Raw genomic sequence first — 23,862 nt, 5'->3', positions numbered from 1 at the left:
TTTTATTTCTTTGTTTTTGCTTTATTATAGGGATCAATATAACAGATGCAATGTTGCTGAAAGCAAGATTTAAAGAAATAGATAAAATAAGAAAAAAAGTTTTTAAAATTTCCTGGATCAAAAAAAAAAAAATCAAGGAAGGTAGCTTCTTCTCTTTGATAATCCAAGCTCCCTATTTTTAAGAGCTGCAATATTTCTTCTTCTTCCTTTTCTCCTACTTGTTCTTCTCCTTGTTCTTCTCCTTTTCTTCTTCTTCTTCTTCTTCTTCTTCTTCTTCTTCTTCTTCTTCTTTCTTTCTTCTTTCTTCTTTCTTCTTTTTTTGCATTGTCCCTTATTTAGTGTGTAACTAGATCCCATGGATTAGCTAATATTTTGGTAAAACTAAAAATCTACTATTACTGAATTTTATTATCTCACTTATTGATTAAACCAGCCTTTTATCTTTATGAATCTTTTATCTTTATTAAGATTACCAAAATAATGAAGGGCTCATCTCAAATGATTTCTGTTGTAATAATGAAAGAAAATAATTTGGCTTGATAATAAGCATCAGCTATTAGTTAACTAAACTTACCCAGGTAGCTTTATATATTGACTCTTAAGTAAATAAAATGAGCAAAAATCATTTCACATCATTTCAATTTCATCATTTAAAATATTCCCTCTAATCTTTAAATTTTTGACATACTTCTGAATTATTTTAGAAAAATTCTTATTCTTGAAAAATAAAAGTTTATTTTTTTAAAAAAGATTTTTTAATTAACTAATTAATTTATGAGAGAGAGAGCAGGGGGAGAAGCAGAGGGAGGAGCAGAGAGACAAGCAGACTCCTTACTGAGCTTGGAGCCCATAAGGGGCTCGATCCCATGGTCCCCAAGATTATGATTTGAGTTGAAATCAAGAGTCAAATACCTAACCAACTAAGCCATCCAGATGCCCACAAAAGTTAAAAATTTCCAATCATTGTCATTTCTATGCATTTTCAATTTTCACCTTTAGTTATTTCTTACGTTAGATATTTATAGCTTAGATTCATAACTTTTTTCTTCTGACAACTCCTGTCTCATGTCATAAATTCCAAACAGTAGAATTATTAAGATATCTTGGATCCTTATAATTAAGGTCTTAAACTACTTTTGGATTTTCTGAGAAAACCACCAAAAGGGATGCCTGGGTGGCTCAGTGGTTGAGTATCTGCCTTAGGCTCAGGGCGTGATCCCACCAGATTGAGTCCAGTCTTGGGCTCCCCATAGAGAGCCTGCTTTTCCCTATGCCTATGTCTCTGTCTCTATCTTTCACTCTCATGAATAAATAATTAAAATCTTAAAAACAAAAAGCTACCAAGAAATACGAAACTTTAACCCTTTACCTTTTAAAACAATGCATAATGTAAATTAGTAGATTTGCTTGACATTCTCCATATTTTGGTTTAAAGAATTTAGGATTAAAAAAAAATCTTAACAGGGGCATCTGGGTGGCTCAGTTAAACGACTGCCTTTGGCTTAGGTCATGATCCCAGGGTCCTGTGACTGAGCCCTACCTTAGCCTTCCTGCTCAGCAGGGAGTCTGCTTCTCTCTCTGCCTCACTCCCACCACCCCCCATCACCACTACCCACCCTGTTCATTCTTCCTCTCTCTTTCTCTGTCTCTCTGTCTGAAATAAATAAAATCTTTAAAAATAAACAAATTTCAAAGGAAGTTTACGTTTTCTAGATTAATTTTGTATAAGTAAAATGTGTTAATATAAATACATTTCAGTGATTGAACTTTTTTTTAAAGATTTTATTTATTCATGAGAGACACAGAGAGAGAGGCAGAGACATAGAGAGAAACAGGCTCCCCTCTGGGAGCTCAATGGAGGACTCAAACCCAGAACCCTGGGATCATGACCTGAGCCAAAGGCAGATGTGCTACTACTGAGCCACCCAGGCATCTGTGATTGCACATTTTTAAAGCTAAAAATATACTAAAATTTAAACACACATATTGGTACAATAGTTGTCTATGTTTTCCCCATAGGTTTCAATGATTTTTTAAATGATTGTATTTATTTATTTGAGAGAAAGAGTGTACAAACTGTGGGGAGAGGCAGTAGGAGAGGGAGAAGCAGACTTCTTGCTGAGAAGTGAGCCTAATGCAGGGGCTCGATTCAGGGGCTGGACTCCAGAACCCTGAGATCATGAACTGAGCCACAGGCAGATAGGCACTTAACCAACTGAGCCACCCAAGTCTCCCTAGGTTTCAATGATCTTATTAACCAGAAATACTCATACTATATTTTAGAGTATAAAGGCTCTGAGGAGTTTTTTCAATGCTCCTACTATTTGTAACATATTCTTACTTGCAAGGTAACTATTGAGTATATTTTCATGGATTGATTTTATGTTATGTCTTAAAATAAGATCCTATTCTCCCCCGTTCTCATAATGTTTGTTAACATACTATATTGAACAAGGCTCTTCAATATTATCTTCACAGTAGGTATACACTTGCTGTTATCTTAAAACAATATTCTGAGGAGTGCCTGGCTGGCTCAGTCTGTAGAGTACACAATTCTTGATCTTGAGGTTGTGAGTTTGAGCCCCATGTTGGGTCTAGAATTAACTTAAAAAATATTAGAACAATATTCTGCAGAAACTTTAAATGCATAGTCAAGAGTGGCTGTTGTCAATGTCCTAGGTGCCTGCAACACCGTGCAGACAAGTTTTTTTTTTTTTTTTTTAAGATTTTATTTATTTATGAGAGAGCGAGAGAGAGTCAGAGACAGAGGCAGAGGGAGAAGCAGGCTCCCTGCTAGGAGCCCGATGAGGGACTCCATTCAGGACCTGAGCCAAAGGGAGACAGATGCTCAACCGCTGAGCCATCCAGGCATCCTTATGCCGACAAATTGTGAAGGTGTGATAGAGACTGAGTCAAACCCTTAAAGCTTCTTTGAGCACCTTCAAATGAATTTTAAACAATTGCTCCAGCAATTGGGGTTATTAATATGTTTTGTTTATTACATATTTATAGTCAAGATGGATAAAAGGCTCAGCTGTTACAGGGATAAGAAAAAAAAGTTGTTTCACTTTTTAAAAAATTTGTTTGACTTTTAATTTCCTCTCTTAAGGCATCTCAGTGCTCTTTTTCTGAGGATAGATAGCAGCATTCACTGCACCAAAACTGTTAAGGAGTTTTGTAAGTCATTACATTAATTCCAATGTCCATGTCACTGTCAATCTTCAGATGCGTTAGAAAGGACAAATGGAATTTTTAAACTTGAACCAGCTTTCAGAAACTTTGAACTCTTTGAATATCATTCCCAATCCCAGAGGCTGCCTTAATAAAGACTAATATAGTAAAATATTTTAAAGGCCTCCTGTGATCATATTACTAAAAGATAGCAGAAACTTTTTCTGTGAATATCCTCTGAAATAATTTCTTCACAATTTACAGTCTGGAAAAGACATTCAAGGATGTCTGCCCCTGAGCCTTGAGTGGCTGTTAGGGTGTTGATCCTTGGATTCACATCCCTCAATTGAATAAACATCAGTCATCTTCAAATTATAGGAACTGTATCAGTAAGAGAACTCAAACTGAGGATTTGGGGAGAAGCTTCCAGAAGTATCTGACTGCAGAAAAGAGACAGCTTCTACATGATACTATCTAATCACGTAGCTCACTCACAGCTTGAAGTAGACCCCTACTGCCCAAGTTCTGTAGAACAAGATAAACAGAGCTATGGATTGCTATGCCTTAATCTTTGTGCTTTTGTGTCCCTTTATTTCTTAGATATCTTCCTTCCATTTCCTTGTTTAACATTTGTGATTTTTTTACAGACACATAATACCTTTTGATAGTGATAGTCTCTATTCCTTTTTTTGCAGATAAAATATTTTTGAATTATCATTAACATAAAATATTATATTAGTTTTGAGTTTACAACACATTGATTCAATATTTTTATATATTACATGATCATCTCAATGATGTAGTTACCATTTGTCATTATACAAAATTATTCAAATATTATCAACTATATTCCCTATGTTGTACCTTACATTCCAATGACTTATTTATTTATTTATTTTTTAAAGATTTTATTTATTTATTCATGAAGGACACACAGAAGGAGGCAGAGACAGGAAGAGGGAGAAGCAGGCTCCCTGTGAGGAACCCAATGAGGGACTCAATCCCAGGACCCCGGGATCACCACCTAAGTCAAAGGCAGACCACTGAGCCACTCAGGTGCCCCTTATTTATTTATTAGAAGTTTGTACCTCTTGATCCCCTCACCTATTTCACCTGTCCTCCTACCCCTTTCCCCTCTACCAACCACCAGTTTGTTTTCTGTTCCTAAGAGTTTGTTTCTGGTTCGTTTCTTTCTTTGTTTTTTAAATTCTATGTATAACTGAGATCATGTCACTTGTCTTTCTCTAACTTATTTCACTTAATGCTTCCTAAGTCCTTCCATGTTGCTGCAAATGACAAAACTTTTTCTTTTTTATGCTTGTTTAATATTCGTGACTTCTTTATAGAGACATGATACTTCTTGACAATGATAAGGTCCCTATTCTTAATATTGCCTTTTCCAACCCCTATCGCTCCTTAATATAAATATTAATACCTGGGCAGTATTTGATCATACTTTGGCTAAAATGTGTCATGAACAGACTATTGGGTTTGTGTTCTTTCATTTTGGTGCTTGTTTTTCTTATGTACCAGTTTCTTGTAACAAATCTGCAAGTTTCCTAAGTGACTTTTTCAGATGGCAAACATAAGAGGCCAGAGATCCAGAAATCATGACATATGTAGGGTGGGAGTTTTGTTTCTGCACTGAAACAATCCATGTGGACAGTTCCTATTTGCTAGATTTTTTTTAACCAAACTTTTGCAAATTAGAGTTTGGTAAAGAATTAAGGAATTAATGGTGTATATTCCAAAACTGTCTTGTTTTTATAAAGCTTACAAAAAAATGATGCCCCATTTATGCTCAATCTCAAACTCTTTTACTTTAGATCTCTGTGGTGATATTGTTACCAAGAGATTTATCTCCTGGATCTTTCTTGATGAGTGATGCCTAAACTTTATAGAGCTATTCAACATTCCCAAGTTACATTTTTGGCTGAAAATGGATCAGGACATAATAGGAAGTCTTACTATATTTTTTTGATATTTGACTACTAACATCTTTTAAGTCTCCAGGCTTCTTCTTGCTCTTCTGCTCCACTCTTGGGCAAACTGATAAGAAAATCTGGGTGCTCACTCCTTTGGTGCTAGAGGGAGACCCAGACCATGTAAGTTCCTGCCCCTGTTCAAGAAATTCACTTTAACTGCATTTTTATTTTCATGTCTTTTGGCACTTTATTTTCTTATTTAAAAAAAAGACCTTTATTTTACTGTATTAAGAAACTTAACATAAGCTCTACCTTCTTACTACAATCTTTTAAGTATATAATGCATTATTGTTGACTATAGGTACAAAATTGTATGGCAGATCTTTAGAGCTTATTCATCTTATATAACTGGAGCTTTATGCTCATTGATTAGGAAACTCCCCAGGTTTCCCTTCCTCAGCCCCCTGGCAACTACTACTTCACTCTTTGACTCTATGATATTGACTATTTTAAATATCCATATGTATGGAATCATGCAGTATTTGTCTTTCTGTGACTGGCTTATTTCACTTAGCATAAAGTCCTTCAGGTTTATCCACGTTGCTGCATATTGCAGAATTTCTTTTTTTAAGTTCGTATAGTATTCCTTTATTGGTATATACCGCCTTTCCCTTATCCACTCATCTGTTGATAGACACTTGGCGTTTCCACATCTTGGCTATTGTAAATAGTGCTGCAATTGACATGGGAATGTTAATATCTCTCTGAGATCTGATTTCAATTCTTTTGGATATCTGTCAAGAATGGGATTGCTGGGTCATATGACAGGTCTATTTTTCTATTTTTGAGGAACCTCCATACGGGTTTCATTTTGTATTCCTACCACACTGTGGAAGGATTGAAATCTCCCCACATCCTTATCAACACTTGGTATCTTTGTTTGTTTACAGTTTTTGATAATAATCATCCTGACAGGTGTCCTACGATATCTCACAGTGATTTTAATTTGCATTTCCCTGATGACTAGTGATATTGAACATCTTTTCATATACCTGTTGACCATTGGTATGTCTTCTTTGAAGAAATGTCTATTCAAGTCAGCCCTACTTTACAACCACAGTAAAAGATCTGAACCAATCTTCTTTCCTTACTCTTTTAAGCCATTTGGGACTTGCTTAAGAGGTTTACTCTGCTTTCCCTGAGACTTCAAGTCATAAACCTTTCTAATCATCTGGGTATATGTGTTGTGTCACCAGTTTCAATACCCAAATCAAATTTGGGGTGGAATCGATTGTATACTTACAGAATGACCACTAAAATGGTGGTGCCTGGGTGGCTCAGACAGTTAAGTGTCTTTGTCAGTTAAGTGTCTGCCTTTGGCTCAGGTCATGATCTGTCAGGGTCCTGGGATCGAGCTCTGCATTGGGCTACCTGCTCATTGGGGAGTCTGCTTCTCCTTTTCTCTCTGCACTCCCCCCCCCCCGCCCCTGCTTGTGCTCTTTCTCTCTCTCTCTCAAATATATATATATATATATATATATATATATATATATATATACTCTAGCTTCACCTGGAAAATGACCCAGTACCAAGACAACCTCTGTCAACAAAACCTAGCTATTTGCCCAGGAAATTCTTAGGGAGATAAGACTGCAAACTAGTGAAAAAATTGTTTACTTCAGGAAATCTGCATACCAACTTACCCAAGTTGGCTTGTCTGGGCAAATAGATATCTAATCATGGCAACCAACTGCTCACTTGGACAAACAGTTTGCATGTCAGGACAGTGGCTCACCAAGATTGGTTTCCAGACTTTGGCTTTGCTGTGTCCACTAATCTTAAGCTATTATGTCATGAACTCTGACATGAACTCTCAATCATTTCTCTTGTCTTCTAAGTCCTACATTATGCCCCTGGAGTCCAGGAAGTTAAAACTATGAATATCCTTTCCTTTTCTCACTCTTTAATACTATTAAGAGTTTATAAAGGTGATGTTTTCCATGTCTAAATGTTTTTAATAAAATAAACTGAGCTTTGACTGATCAATAGTCCTTTTTTCTTTGAGGGTATGTGATCTTTGTGGTAAGTCTCGAATTAACATATATTACACATTCCTTAAACTCTTAATTTTTTTTTCTAATTGCTCTTTACTTGTCTTAACTAATTTATAAGTCACTGTTGATTATTCAAATTGCAGCCATGCTCAATATTGACCCCAATATTTCAAGGATAGTTTTTCTGTTCTGATTTATTTTTACTCTCAGTTCAGTTTCATAATCAGGCTAAATTTCACATATATACAGGAATATGAACTCCTTGAGATAAAGAGACTGTGTGTCTGCTATCTGTGACAGTGTTTTACACAGTAAGTACCCCCATGAAATGTATATGATGTTAATCATTGAATATGATGTGAATCTCATTGAATATGCTATTGACAAAATTCTTGACTTTATCCTTCAACATGTACTGCTTCATATCTTGTGTTAGTTGTATTTATGTCATTAATTCTTTAAACCAGAGGGCAGAACCAATTTGTGTAAATTAGGTATAGTGCCCAGAACCAAATCTAATATTCCAAGTAGGGCACAACAAAGAGCTTTCATTCTCATGTTGCAGATACTCTATTTTTACTATAAAACCCAAAAGATTGCATTGGTATTTGATAGGAATATTGTATTTCCTATCAGGTATAGAATTAACTAAATTCTTAATGTCTGTTTTTTTCATCATCCATAGTACAAAGTTATATCTTGTAGTATTTCTACTCCTATTGTTGTTTTCTGGACCAGGATCTAATTATTTTATTTAATTATTAAACTACTCCAGTCTCTCAAATTCTTGTCAAATCTTGATTCTGTTTAATGCTATATTAATCATTCTCCTTGGTTTTCACAGATTTAGTATTATATTCTCTAAATCTTGATTATTGATGGACTTTAGAACTAAACGGGCCTAAGGAGAGAATTTGTGCCATGGAGCAGAAGACCTACAATCATACTAGCAACATTTGGTCACATGTGTTTATATTGGATACATGAGAGAAAACTGGGTAATTTGGAAAGTTCTGTCCGATGCTTTCCCATTCTTGGATCTGAGTCTACAGATAATCAATATCTTTGAAATGAAACACTAAAACCTCTGGTTTGCGGGTAATTCTACGACCTCATTCACTGATAGAATATTGATTCATTCTTCAAGTCTCATTTTAGACACTGTTTCTGGGAATCTTTCTGATTACATCTTCCAAGAATGCTTAGATGTTCCTATAGGACACTTTACTACACTATGACAGAAGTTTTATACCTTTTTAGAATTGTTTGTGCAAATGTTTATATTTCACACTAGAGTGTGAAGGTTATGGGGGGAATTATATTTGTTTATTAATTGTATCTGAAGCTTCTAGATTTGAGGCTGATATATGTTCAATAAATATAAAATATCATCTCAAACACACTCATTATTTTCTAATGAATGAGGAAACATTAACTTCTTCATTTTCTATGACTTTCCTTAAGAGCCTTAACTTCACTGAATATCAGACAAATCTTAGCTTGAACTGAAAAAAAAAAAAAGCCATTTTCCCCCCACTATGTTTTCCAAGTTCAATTTGGTCTCAGGACTGGTATTAAAGTATTTTATGGGGAAGGTCAGTTTTTCTAAGTCCTTTCCCCTTTTCCCCCACTCTCTACCCTCTGTTCTTTCCTTCCAAACTGATAAAAAGTTATATGAAGGAGAGTGCTGAGTCACATATGTAATGAACAAATGCATTCTTCTAAGCCATGAAGTCTTTTAGATCCTATTTGCTTAATGGAGTGGATGGTTTCTCTATAATAAAGGATTTGGTTGGCCTTTGTCCTCACTTCTTGGAAGTAGCTTTTAAATCTTTGGAAATTCTCTAAGTACTTATGGTTACTTATAGAGGAGCCTGGTGACTTATGCTAATGAGTTGACTCATGGTAGGACTCCAGATAGTGCTATTGAGAGAAGATTCTGGATAGTGGCTGACCTGACCAGAAAGACCAACAGTATGGTTAGGGAATTCCAGCTTTGTATCAGCTCGACTTCTGGGGAGGGGAGGATGGGGTTGGAGATTGAATTTACTCTTATAGTCAATGAGTCAATTAATCATGCCTACATAATGAAACCCCAATAAAAACTCTGGAGACCTAGACTCAGGAAAGCATCCCTGGATGGCAATATGCTGTGTGAATTGTTACACACTGATGTGTGGAGAGGGCGACATATCTTGATTCTATAAGGAGAAGGCACTGGAAGCTTTGCGTTTGTAATCCTCTGAGACTCTAATCTATGTCTTTTCTTTGGTTGGCTTTGATTTGAGTTTCCTCTGCTGCAATAAAACTGCACTAACTGTAGTGCCTTCCTGAGTTCTGTGAGTCAATTGTAGGAATTCTCAAACCTGCGGAGGGAGTAATAATCCTCAAATTTGTAGCCAGTTTGTCAGAAGTAAGGGTGGCCCTGGAAACTCTCAGGCTTATGGTTGGTGTCTGAATTAAGAGTAGTCTTGTGGAGGGTTGCACCCTTAGCCTTTGTAGAATGCCTATGGTCCTTATCCAGATGATTCAGTTAATCTGCGTCCCCTGAAAACCACAGGGACCTGGGTACACTGCTTGAGGTTTATATGTCCATCTGCCAGAGCTTCTGGAATGCCACTTCTCTCTATATTATTGAAAGTGGCTGCATGTACTAGAAGCTAGTACTACCTAGGAAATTTCTAGAATGGATTTTGTAATAAGCCACCTAGACTCTCTTTCAGGGCTAAAAGACTAAGTTCCTGCGATGCCTGGGTGGCTCAGCAGTTGGACATCTGCCTTCAGCCCAGGGCATGATTTGGAGTCCCGGGATTGAGTCCCACATCAGGCTCCCTGCATGGAGCCTGCTTTTCCCTCTGCCTGTGTCTCTCCCCTCCCCCCTCTATGTTTCTCGTGAATAATAAAAATCATAAAAAAAAAAAGACCAAGTCCCTCAGATTCTCATAATGTTGCTACCTAACAATTCTTAGGTGACAGTCCTTTCTGGAAAGTGCCCCATGCTGGAATCAACTGGTTTGGCAAAGGTCATACTGCTTTCCTAGAGATAAGCTGCATGTAACGATGATAGCTGCAAGAACAGAAAGCCTACACTTTACCACAACACATACAATGCTGAAGAGCCATATTAGCTCCAGAGTTCCTTGTAGATTACTTAGGGCTTTGTTTAGATGACATCACAGTCATCCTTTCCTTCTGGCCAATTGTGCTTCATTGCATTTCTTTTTGAGGTTGTCATGTGCTCTATAATAAAGTTCTTGCATGTTAATCTTCTTAGATTCGGTTTCCCAGACCCCAACCTGCAATCATTATTGCCAAGACTGTTCAGAGAAATAAGAGAATTCAGGAGCTTAATCCTTTGCTAGCTCACATCTAGGTCCTGTCACTAGTATTATATTAGCACAGATGACTCTGGCAGAAGGGAGCCATATTGTTTTTAAAACTTTCTCTCACAGTGAATTGGTGGTGGAGGGTTGGGAGTGGTGGTGGGATCAGTGGAAAGGAATCAGTGGAAAGCTAGGGTAATGTATCACAATAGTCTTGTGATTAAACAATCTTTTTTTCTCAGATTCCCCCATCCCATCTGTTCATATGCAGGTAGCCCACTCCTGGGGCAGCTAAGTGGCTCAGTCAGTTGAGCATCCAACTCTTGATTCTGGCTCACGTCATGTTCCGGAGGTTGTGAGATCAAGCCTCACTTTGACCTCTGCACTCAGTGGGGAGTCTGCTTGGGATTCTCTCTCTCCCTCTGCCCCCCCCCCACTCTCTCTCTCCTCTAAATAAATAAATAAATAAATAAATAAATAAATAAATAAATAGTTTTTATTTATTTATTTTTTATTTTTTTTAATTTTTATTTATTTATGATAGTCACAGAGAGAGAGAGAGAGGCAGAGACACAAACGGGCTCCATGCAGGGAGCCCGATGTGGGATTCGATCCCGGGTCTCCAGGATCGCGCCCTGGGCCAAAGGCAGGCGCCAAAGCGCTGCGCCACCCAGGGATCCCAATAAATAGTTTTTAAAAAAGAATTAGCCTACTCCTCCCTATTAAAGGCTTGCATACTCCTTTCTCAGTAGAATATCTCTGCTGTAGGAACATGTGTATCTCATCCTCCAGATCTACCCTCATCTCCTTTCCTGGTTACTAGGCTGTTAAGATCTCAACAACAGAAATCTCAATATCATTTGGCTATAGGAAAAGAACTGCAGGAAATAGTTTCCCTTTTCCAGGGGAGAGAAGTAAAACATACCTTTCGAATAAGGTTATGAGCACAAATGGAAGTGCATGGCACAAAAATATCATACATAAAACTTATTTTTACATGAATGAATGTAAAATACCAATCACCTTGTATTGACATTTCTATTGGAGGAGTTATTCCATTACTATTATTCTTCAGAGGACTGTCTCTTCCACTACTGGGGGAATTCCGGAGAATAGTGAGTATGGTAGATACATCTTTGAAAGTAGAGTAGAATGTAGAGTAACTAGCACAGCATCTGCTTTTGAGAAGAAACTTGAAACTTACATGGTTTTTTGTAATTCTAAGACCATTTGGACTGAGGAAACATTGATTCATCTTTTAGGTATTCTCCTAAACTCACTTTTCCATAATATGCTTTATATTTTTTGAATTAATGAGTGAATAGGTGAATAAAGACTTTTTTTTTAAATTCAGTTGAGTTGATGGAAACCCTCTTTCTTCAATGATATCTGGCCAGTTAAATGGCTTTGATAGACCAGACATGTGGATATGTTTGGGTTTGAGTTGGCATAAATGACATTTTCTTTCCTATACATCAGTCAGGTAATGTTATGGGGGAGCAAATTCTTCTTATTTGTCCACCAAAAAATACATGAACTTTGAGAAAATGGGTAATCCTAATCAATTCCATTTTGTTTACACCTAGCCATAGTGATAGAATGTTGTCAAATGCAGCTCTAGAAATCAGGGTCTTTACCTCCTACAAACACATGTGCTCAAACTGCCAATTTGAGGCTTAAGGTAAGCTCCCAAAAGATAGCTGGTTGCATTCCTTTATGTAAGTTGAAGCCAACTAACTTAAAGCCATTTAAAAACATTTCACTGGCATCTAAAGTCAGGAAATGCAGCAATGAGACCATGTTCCTATTGCCTAGAATAGTGGTGAAGCTTCATAATACTCAGCTCCAAATGACAGATGCAAAAATTCTTGGAAATTGTACTAAAAGGGAATTAATAAACTGGCTACGTCATGAAGAGAACACCAAGTACCATAGTGGGACATTCATGAAAAATATGGATTCAGCTGGTGCTGTTTAGAGATCAGAAAAATGTATTTTTGTGTTAAATCCAATTTGTGATGTTCCAATGAGAACATGTGGCATCCAGTAATCCACTATCAAAGCTGATCTGCCCACTCTCAAAATGACCATGCAACAAAAAGAGGGATTAGAGTCTCCAATTTATTTCATTCTCCCCAGTGTTATATTTGGAGGATTAAGGATGACATGCTGATACATGGAAACCACCAGTTTAGGCCAAGTAATTCTGAAGAGAGAGAAATGACAGATTCATCCAACTGTGCACCTGGACACTGGGAAAATACTGATGAAACTTTGCTTCGAGTTTAGAAATGTTCATTCTGATAGATTTTCTGTGCATTTGAATCATGCAGGCAGGAGGAGAGCTATGTTATGTCAATAATAAAAGGAATATTTAGAATGTCAAATGGGCATTTCCATAAGTACAATTCCTACTTGAGAATGAAATTAAAATAATTAGAAACATACATTACAGTGTTGTTTATCAGAAAGTGTCTACAAATTTTCTTGCAAAAGAGATAACGCTTTAAAATGTACTAAAATGTATTAGTACTGATAATACTTCTGGCAGAGACACATTTACCGCAGTGGGTGTGTCAACACAAAGGGTAATCCAAACCTAGCTTCACAATTGAAAACAGTGAGCAGTGCCCAACCTCTTATGTCTTCAGACCCTAGCAAAATGTCTGGAAAATATAAGTATTTGCTTCATAAATGTTTGTTGCATTGAATTACCTATGTGAGGAAGGTCAAGCTGATTACAGATTGCAATTTGCCCCAGAGAGAAACAAAACAAAACAAAACAAAACAAAACAAAACAAAACAGAACATTAAAGTGTGGAAGACATTGTAATATTTTTGACAATGCTTGAAGACACTAATCTATTTATTAATTGTATTTAGAAATAATAATAATAAATAAAGATAATAAATGTATTTACTTAGAAATAAGACTGAATGTATTTACTCTTATTTAAATAATACTTTGTAAAATGAATATTCTTAAACCAAACGGCTACTCTTTTGCATAATGATGGGGTAAGTGATTAGAAATAGACTCCTTTGATGTGTTCTCAATTCCATATTGATAGATCTCCTGAATAAGCCATTATGATATAACTTAAGAATTCAATTTAATGTTATATTATCTGTTAAATTGATACATTGACTGGATGATTTAATGCCAGGAGAAAAATGATCTCCTTTGATGAATAGGTATATTGTTTTTTTTTAAATCAGATAATGACAGATAATCTATCATATTCTCATTTTTAACTTGCCAGGATGCCCAGAACTAAATTTATTTATTTATTTATTTATTTTATTTTATTTATTTTATTTTATTTTATTTATTTTATTTATTTTATTTATTTATGATAGGCACACAGTGAGAGAGAGAGAGAGGCAGAGACATAAGCAGAGGGAGAAGCAGGCTCCATGCACCGGGAGCCCGATGTGGGATTCGATCCCGGGTCTCCAGGATCGCGCCCTGGGCCAAAGGCAGGCGCTAAACCGCTGCGCCACCCAGGGATCCCCCCCCAGAACTAAATTTAATGCTTAACTAATATAACTACTTAAACATAGGTTGATATTTTTTGACTCATTTTTATTTTCTCTTTATATTCTAATATTAGTAAAACCAAGTAAACACATATATATATATGTGTGTGTGTATATATATATATGTTTATATATATGCTCCCTGAAAAAAATCTGTTGATTAAGACAAACAAGACCTGAGGGCACTCTGGGGTGCCTGGGTGGCTCAGTAGGTTAAGCATCTGACTTTGGACCGGTCATGATCCCAGGATTCTGAGATGGAGCCCCTGCTCAGTGGGGAGCCTGCTTCTCCCTCTGCCTCTCTCCCTGCTTGTGCAGTTTCTCTTTCTGTGTCAAATAAAATCTTTTAAAAAAGACCTGAATGCACTCAAACTGAATGATATAGAAGGAATGACCTTAAAACCAGATAGCACACTCTTCTGGTCATTACAAAACATCACTTTTTTTTAAAAGATTTTATTTATTTTTTCATGAGAGACACAGAGAGAGAGAGGCAGGTAGACACAGAGGCAGAGGGGGAAGCAGGCTCCATGCAAGGAGCCCGATGTGGGATTTGATCACAGGACCAGGGGATCACGCCCTGGGTGGAAGGCAGATGCTTAACCACTAAGCCACCCAGGCATCCCAAAACATCACATTTTCAATATTTTTTAATGTCGCCAGAATACTGGTTTCTCTTTACCTTCAGTTCCAAAAGGGAAGACTAAATAAACATGTGTTTTTTTTAAAGAAGAATTTATCTTATTCTTGTAAGAATAATTAATATTAGCTTGCCCTTCACATTTATAAATGTGAAGGGAAAAAAGAAGGCTTAAATACCATCTGGATTTATATATTTATATATTTTATATTTTTCCTTTAATTCTTTTCTATGTAATATGTAAATACTCAAATTTATTTATATGAATTCATTTTATAGCATATACAGTAAATATTATGGTAATTATAGCATATAATATATAGTATATATAAATTTACCAAATTTATGCAAATATACATTTATATGGTATAAAAATAGGGAAAATATTGCCTATTACTTTGTTTTTAAAAAATCAACAAAAATTTGTTAGTCTAAGAAAACTGTGATAATATTTTCTCAGATATCTAAAATTGAAACTTTCCTTTTTTTTAAAAAAAAGACTTTATTTATTCATGAGAGACACAAAAAGAGAGAGAGGCAGAGACACAGGTAGAGGGAGAAGCAGGCTCCATGCAGTCCCATGTGGGACTCAATCCAGGCATTCCAGCCCTGAGCCAAAGGCTGGCCACTCAGGTGTCCCAAATTGAAAATTTACTGAGTGGCATTTGCAGAATTCTTTTTCAACAGTAAAATCTCAAACTACACAAAGATAATAAGTGTCTTCTTTAAATAGGAAATTAGAGTAAACCATTATTACTGTTATGTTGAAAGTACTAAAAAAAAGTTGACTATAGTCTAAAATTAAGCTTTTATAACATAATGCATTTTATTTACTTTTAACAGAAAGTATTCTAGATAAATTTGTGTTATTTGCTTCTTTGGATAAGATAATATGCTATGGAGTCTTGTGCTAACCAGTTTATAAAAGCAGTTATTTTGGCATGTTATGTGAAAGGTTAAAACTGAGGTCTACAATATACATAAAGAGACTGAAGAGGTAAAGAATATTGAGTGACATTTTTGCTGAGTGGCAGTTGAATTTTGTGCTACTCTGTCACCATCAGGAATTGTGGGAAATCCAAACCCCTAAGAGTATTTTATCGAGATCTTAGGACAATATATGGAACAATAAAACATAGCCTTGAAGCTTTTAGATTTGAAACAGGTGTCATTTTACAAGGGGTTGCTATGTTCAGATGCTGGGTTTCACCTCACTGGAAATCAAATAATGCCTCCAGCACCAGCTGTCTATGGCCATTCAGAGAAAAAATAATAGCACACATGTTTTATATCACACCAGTGCTATGGATTCTACTACTTAGTAAAGATAGTTTTATTCTGATTCCATTTGTAAAATATTTTAAAGGTAGAACTACTTTTTAAAATCATAAAATACCCGTACCTTTTCTTTTTTTTTTTTTAAATTTTTATTTATTTATGATAGTCACACACAGAGAGAGAGAGAGAGAGAGAGAGAGAGAGGCAGAGACATAGGCAGAGGGAGAAGCAGGCTCCATGCACCAGGAGCCTGATGTGGGATTCGATCCCAGGTCTCCAGGATCACGCCCTGGGCCAAAGGCAGGCGCTAAACCGCTGCACCACCCAGGGATCCCAATACCCATACCTTTTCTTATCACTTTAATTCATTCCTGAGGACTCTACACCTAAGTGAAAAAAATTAAGTAAAAAAGATTTTTAGCTTTAATTTTAAACAAATACATACTGGGCGTCTGGGTGGCTCAGTGGTTGAGCATTTCCTTTGGCTCAGGTCATGATTCCGAGGTCCTGGGATTGGTCCCACAACAGGTTCCCTGCAGGAAGCCTGCTTCTCCCCCTCTGCCTGTGTCTCTGCCTCTCTCTTTGTGTTTCTCATGAAGAAATAAAATCTTAAAAAAGATACATACCATCCTAACTCAAAATTCCCAAACAATTTTCAGACAGAAACGAATGTCAAGTGAATACTGAAAATAAGTTTATATAAGTTATAAATTGAAATTAAATACAATTTTTCCATAAATGAAATGTGGTAGAGTTTAATGTATGCTTTCTTTCCTTTTTCTTCTTTTCATATCATGTTCTTTGAAAATTTTTCAATCTTTTAGGAGCTAAAATACATTTAAAATAGATTTTTACCATAGGATAATACTTCTAGGGAAAAATAAAGGCTAAATCTGAAGGCCTGGAAAATCATGGAAAAACCAAATGCACACAACTGACCAAAGTCATAGCATATGGTATCCCATCATCTCTCCCATTTCATATAAGTACACAAAACAAAAAGAGTTTTGGACTCCTCCATATAAGTTGTACAATTTAAATTTGTTTCATAAAACATTTGTCAAAGAAAATCTTTGTGTTAAGTAAACTGGTATGTGTGCTTTTTCCTAAAATCATAATGTCAAAATATTGCTTGTATATAGTATTTTTTGGTAAGGTTTCAAATGAAATTTATTAAACAAATAAGAAGACAACATAAAAAAAATGCTAAAGTTTTTCAGAAGCTGATGTGGCTAAAAATGTGGCTATTGCAGACTCACCTCATGTAACAACTATTCTGTCATAAATATTAAGTAATACTCTTAATTCATACAACTTCTGAATTTTTGATAGCTCTTAATTTTAGAATTGATATCCAATTAAATTGGTACTTTACATTCATTTGTTTATATTAATTTCATCCAAAATTAGTTTTTCAAGATCCTCTTGATGTTTGGGATGGCTTTAGAGGCCTTAGAATACTCTATTTCAGAGGCCTTAGAATCTCTATTTCCCCTAAATGGTGTATTTTGTGTTAAAATACAAGATACATAAAATTTAGTAGTCAAGACTTAAATTAAAGCTTTAACATCCTTTACAGGCTCCTTTTTTAAAATGGAAAATATTAAACTACTAAAGATAATGGAATCATGGTGGAAAGGATCTTGGGTTACTCTAGCCTTTATTCCCCACATCCCCAGTAGTTTATATTCACTCATGAAATGGTAATTTCTGTTATTTAACTTGGCATGGACAAAATTCAAGCTGGCATTGCTTATGCTGCTCTACACGATTTTTACTTGACTTTCATCAGCTGCCCACACCAGGAAGACTGAAGGGGAAAGAATTTTCTCTCCTTTGTTATCTTTATTGTCTCCCTATTCCTTTAATCGGTCATAAATGGGGAAAAATGAGAGGGTTATACTGATACTCCTTTTGTTTTCTTCTGTTTGGGCCTAAGTTAACCCAATGGCAGGAATATGATAGAGTAATCGTTTGAAGCTTGAACTTATAAAGACAAATTTTCAGAATCTGGGCTTAAGTGTCTGCTGTGGGAAGGCAGGCGACAAGAGGACACAATGGGTGGGCAAGAAAGGACTATGGTAGGTCCATGATCATTGCTTCTTACAATGGAAAAGGGTTATGTTAGCTGTCTTAGCCTGTCTTGGACACATACCATCGTCTCTGGATGATCAAAAGGGCTAAGGAATAAAATTTCCTTAGGGATTGTTCTCAAGCCAACCTATGCCTATATTCAGAAAATCTGTTTCTGGCTAACACCATGAATTAGTTTACTAGGGCTGCTGTTTTAGTCCACTAGGGTTGCCATAACAAAATACTTCAGACTGGGTGGCTTAAACAACAGAAATGTATTATTTTTAATAATTCTGGAGGCTAAAAATCCGAGATCAAGGTGTCAACAGGTTCATTTCTCCTGAGGTTTCTCTCCTTGGCTTGCAGATGGCCACCTTCTGGTTAATATCCTCACATGGCCTTGGCTCTGTGTGTATGCATCACTGCTGTCTTTTTCTCTTCTTATAAGGACACTGATCATTGGAGTAAGGACCACCAAACAAACTAATTTTAACTTAATTACCTCTTTAAAGATTCTTAAAAAAAAGATTTTATTTACTTATTTATTCATGAGAGACATAGAGAGAGAGAGGCAGAGTCATAGGCAGAGGGAGAAGCAGGCTCCCTGCAGGGAGCCCAATGCGAGACTCCATCCCAGGATCCGGGATCATGCCCTGGGCTGAAGGCAGATGATCAACAGCTGAGCCACTCAGGTGACCCTGTTTAAAGGCTCTGTCTCCAAATAAAGTCTGAATTGACTTTATATCAAAATATGAATTTTGGAAAGATACAATTCAGTCCATAACAACTATCATTTTATATTATATTAAATTATATTATATTATATTATATTATATTATATTATATTATATGTTATATTTATTATATGTCTTTAGGTAAAGATAGTCCCACAACCATAATATGAGGGACACCTGGGTGACTCAGCAGTTGAGCATCTACCTTTATCAGGGCATGATCCTGGAGTCCCAGGATTGGGTCCCACACCGGGCTCCCTGCATGGGGACTGCTTCTCCTTCTGCCTATGTCTCTGCCTCTCTCTCTATGTCTCTCATGAATAAATAAGTACAATCTTCGAAAAAATTTTAAATTTTAAAAATTTAAAAAAAATTAAAAAACCCATAATATGATATCCTTCCCATGACATGAAAAATTAATTCAAATTAGGCTAGTTAAATGAGGAGTATCAAGCTCCAAAGTTGTTATGCTTGTAACATCATTAAAACTTTTTTTTGTGTGTGGATACCAAGTCAAATGGTACTGAATTAACTGGATATTCATATGGAACAAATAAACCTCACTTTCAACCCCTAGCCCATTTTATAAGCAATATTTATTTCATACTGGATCATGGATCTAAGTATATGTTAGAGCCATAAAATTTATGAAAGAAAATATAGGGGACTATATGTGACCATAGGGACAGACAAATGTTTTATGAATATGGTATAAAAAGAAACTATGCATAATGGAAAAAAAAATAATTTCCTCTCCTGAAAAAATATCATTTATTTTGTTTTTTAGGGAATGAATCAATGGCTTACAAGTTTGTCCACTGGGGAAATACATCTGATTTTTGGATACACACATGGAAGCACATATATATATTTGAATACACTCATATCACCACAAATTAATAATCAGTAATTGGTAACTATAAATCCAGTCTAAGTCTGAAAGCAAACCAAATGCCTGTCAGCATGAGACCAGATAAACACACTGTGGTAAAACCTCATGATGTAGTACTATTCAGAAATCAGGAGAAACCACTACTGAAACATGTGACAACATGGATGGGTCTCTCAAACACTAAAAGAAGCACAAGGAAACTCTGTAGCAAAAGAAATGTGTTGTGCCTTGTCAAATGTATTGAGCTGAATATGTAGAATCTATGCATTTTGTTGGATAAAAATTTAAAAAAATAAAACACACACAAAAAACTTTTTGGTAATAGTAAAAAGGCTGAACATCTATTTGATGATTATTGGATATCGTTGCATTAAAATTTCTGGAAGGACAGGAATAGGTCTCAACTAAATTACCTATTATAAGCAATAATTAATAACTAGGTGCTTAATGGAGGAGTTATACTGGAAAGGCATTGGGGAATAGGAAGATTCTGAGAAGGTACTTTTATTTTTTTCTGATAGAAAGTCAGCACTTGAAAAAATATGCAATACATACACAGTGTGTGCAGATATTCTCGGAAATGTCTTAGAAGGAATCTAAACACATTTTATTATGATTTTGTTAAAGTTTCAATCTGGGAAGTAGGTACACTTTTTATTCCCATGCTATGGGTTAGCCAATAAAAAATATAACATCAATCCCTGTCATCTGTAAAAATCTCTGATGAGTTGTGAACTTCATGCAATTTATACTTTAATCACTGTTCTTGGTAGTGAAGTGACTGACGGTATTAGAGTCCCCTTGACACAAGTAGAGGTTATAAAAGAAGGAACTGAAATATAAGCTCTATTTGGACCCAATTCTTTTCCTTCTGGGAAGCATATTCTTGATGAAAAAGGGATACGGCCTATTCCACAGGCCCTGTAATACTCAGAGAAGTTTCCTAGGAAAATGTTTTAGTTCCATGATTAAAGATTTGAGCATAATATCAGGGAGAAAAAATTTTATATCGATATATATATATATCGAATTATATCCTGTGGTCCATTCTTCAGACAGAATGATGGGTATATTCAATCAGGTATTCAAACCAGTGCAAGTGTTGTGTTTATATTTCTACTTCATATGGGCTCATTTACAATTGAGTAACTCTAAGCTGCCACTGAGAAACTTAGATTAGGATAAATTACAGGATGAAGAAATTATTTATCAAGCCATAGAATGGACTATTTGATAACCTTTACATATCATGTTAATTTGTGGAAATCTAAATAATCTGGAGAAATATGTGATAAAATAAACAATAGGAAAAATTGTAAAACCCTACACCAAAATTAGCAACAGAAACAGCAAAAATGACAGGTAACATCTATGTAGTGCTAATCCAGTGGCAGGTATAGTTCTAAATAATTTTACATATACTTCAACTCATTGAATACAACATTATGAATAAGTACTAACATTTTCCTTATTTTCTTTGTAGGGTATTTGAGGCCTAAGGTGATCAATTCACCTGCCTAACGCACAGATAACAAAGCCAAATCTAGAACTCAAAACCAAGTTGTCAGGTATCATTCTGCCCCCCATATTGTATGATTTTATACACGCACACATACACACAGACAGCTACAACAATCAATTGGTAAAAGAAAAAGGTGACAGCCACATGCAAGTGGAAACAAGTTTCTTTCCACCCAAAAGTCATTCATGGATTTGACTATGTATAATAAATAACATCCATCATCTCTGGATATCTTTTCTCTTCTTATCTATGGTGCTTACAATACTACCTACTTCCATGTCCTTACAACCAGAGCTAGAATCATTCTCCATGCAGAAAATTCCACTGTCATATTGTGCCATAACCATATGAATGAATAAAATAATTGATGAAATTTTAGATCTTAAATCATGAAATGATTTTCAGCGATTTTTTTCTGACTTCTTTAGAATTAGGATAAAGTTATATTTCTTTGTGTAGCCACAATTATCGAAATGCCTCCTAACTGGAAACTTACTTAGTCTCTTTTAACTCCTACTCTGCTAGGTAATTCATGAACCAGGTATGTGCAAACAATTTCCAGGTGACTTTTCCAGTGGGCTCCATCTTGGGTTTCTCCAAGTGGAGGCACTAATGGGAGATCATAAGGCATAAGCAGCAGAGACCCAAAATTTTTCATCTCTGGTTGTGTCTTTCTCTGTTTGTGGACAGTATCTCTTGCATATCTCTTCCAATCTCAATCTCCGAGACAGCAGTTCCACTCTATCCCTAGTCTCTAGTGCCTGTAACACTATTTCTTCCTCATTTTCCCATAGCTCTAGGGATGATAGTCGTCCTGTCAGTCCTCCAGTTTTGTAACACCCCTAGTACCAACAATCCTTTTTTTTTTTTATCTTATTATTTTTTTTTATTCATGAGAGAGAGAGAGAGAGAGAGAGAGAGAGAGAAGCAGGCTCCCTGCAAGGAGCCCAATGTGGAGTCAATCCCGGGTCTCCAGGATCACGCCCTGAGCTGAAGGCAGGCGCTAAACTGCTGAGCCACCCAGGTGTCCCGTATTACCAACATCCTATGTTAAGCCCATTTTTTGGGGAAATATCTAGCTTGGTTTCTCTATTTTTTTTTTTATTTTTATTTTTTTTTTTTTTTGGTTTCTCTATTTTTTAACTGGACCTTGAGCAGGACCCTCTTACACACTCATGCAACAAATTCTTACCAATAAGAGTGGATTCTAGAGAGAGAAGAAAGAGAAGTAAAGACAATATTTTATTATATAATATTCTATTCTACTACTGTAGTATAAAAGATTATTTATAAAATATCTAACACTTATTAATTATGTGCCAATCAGGTGATTTACTTATTTAATTGTCACAGAATTCTTAGAGGTGGATGCTATAATTGTGCACAGTTTTCAGATGATGAAACTGAGGCAGAGATTTTGAAAAACTATTCTTAGCTAATAGAATTGTTATGGGGGCAGAGGAGAGAAGTTTAACCATAAAGGGGGAGAGATACTTGAGGAAGCCTTGTTGAAAAAAATGATAATAGAATTAATATTGATAATAAAAATGAATATTGAAGCATGGTATTCCGATAGCATTAATCTGGCAGAATGGGAAGAGTTGATGGCATATGAAACATGAAGATTGCTTGTAAGATTAATTCAGTAGCAGATAAGGGCTTCCATTCAATGAATATGGAGAAGGTTTTTCCTTAGAAAGGAAAGTAAGCTTTAGACAAAGTATACAATAAAGACAGAAATACCTTGATAGGATGGAGGCAAGAACATATGGATATTAATTTTTGATTGTCTCTGTTTTCTAAGTAAATAAGAAGCAAGGCCAATAGCTGATCATGAGCACAGCAAAAGAACATTGGGATGACTAAAAAGAAAAGGGACGTATGATTTGGCCACTTAAAACTGAATGAACTAGGGGCACTTGGGTGACTCACACAACTAAGCCTCTGCCTTCAGCTCAGGTCATGACCCCAGGGTTCTGGGATCCAGCCCTGTGTTGGGCTCCCTGCTCAGTGGGGAGTCTGCTTCTCCTTCTCCCTCTGTCCCTCCCCCTGCTTGCATGCGTGCACGCTGTCTCTTGTCAAATAAATAAATATATATATTTTTAAAAATAAAAAAATAAACCAGTGAATTAACAAAGGGAATATATGCTTATATAGTACTAAGAGCTACATTGAAGATATTGGTCATGAATTTAAAGTGAGATGAATCAACATGATTGTATTAGTCAGTGCTTTCTGGAGAAACAGAACGAGTAATATATATAAAAACATATCTATTTCTATATTTTGGATATCTATCTATCTATTAAAAAAGAGTTGTATTATAAGGGATTGGCTCATGTGATTATGGAGGCTGAGAATTTTCGAGATCTGCAGTTGGCAAGCTGAAGATCCAGGAGAGCCAATGGTGTAAGTTCCAGTCTGGATCTGAAGGCCTCCAAACCAGAAGAGCTGATGATCTAAGTTTCAGTCCAAGTCTGTGTTTGAAAGCAAGCTGAAAGCTTGGAAGATAGTCAGAGACAGAGGGCGAGAAGGAGAGGGCATTTTTCTCTCCCTCAGCATATTTGTTCTATTCAGGCTTTCAATGGATTGAATGTGGTCCACCCACACAAGGGAGGGCACTATGCTTTACTCAGCTTATCCACTTAAATATTAATCTCATCCAGACATATCCCTCACAGACACACTCAGAAAAACCTTTAACCAAATA

At 35.9% G+C, this 23,862-nt stretch overlaps 1 long non-coding RNA gene across 1 annotated transcript in view; it reads left to right on the top strand.

Annotated features, from left to right (window-relative positions):
- Nucleotides 1–20,294, top strand: part of LOC144301617 (uncharacterized) — a 41,546-nt gene extending 21,252 nt beyond the window's left edge. The window contains exon 4 of the long non-coding RNA XR_013368375.1: nucleotides 19,526–20,294. This is a non-coding gene — a long non-coding RNA (uncharacterized LOC144301617). The remainder of the gene's footprint in view (nucleotides 1–19,525) is intronic.
- The last annotated feature ends 3,568 nt before the right edge of the window (nucleotides 20,295–23,862 follow it).

This window comes from Canis aureus, chromosome 30 (genome assembly GCF_053574225.1).
Source record: "Canis aureus isolate CA01 chromosome 30, VMU_Caureus_v.1.0, whole genome shotgun sequence".
In the NCBI taxonomy this organism is placed as follows: Eukaryota; Metazoa; Chordata; class Mammalia; order Carnivora; family Canidae; genus Canis; species Canis aureus.
The sequence above is the reverse complement of the archived record's forward strand: the minus strand, read 5'-3'. Positions and strand labels throughout refer to the sequence as shown.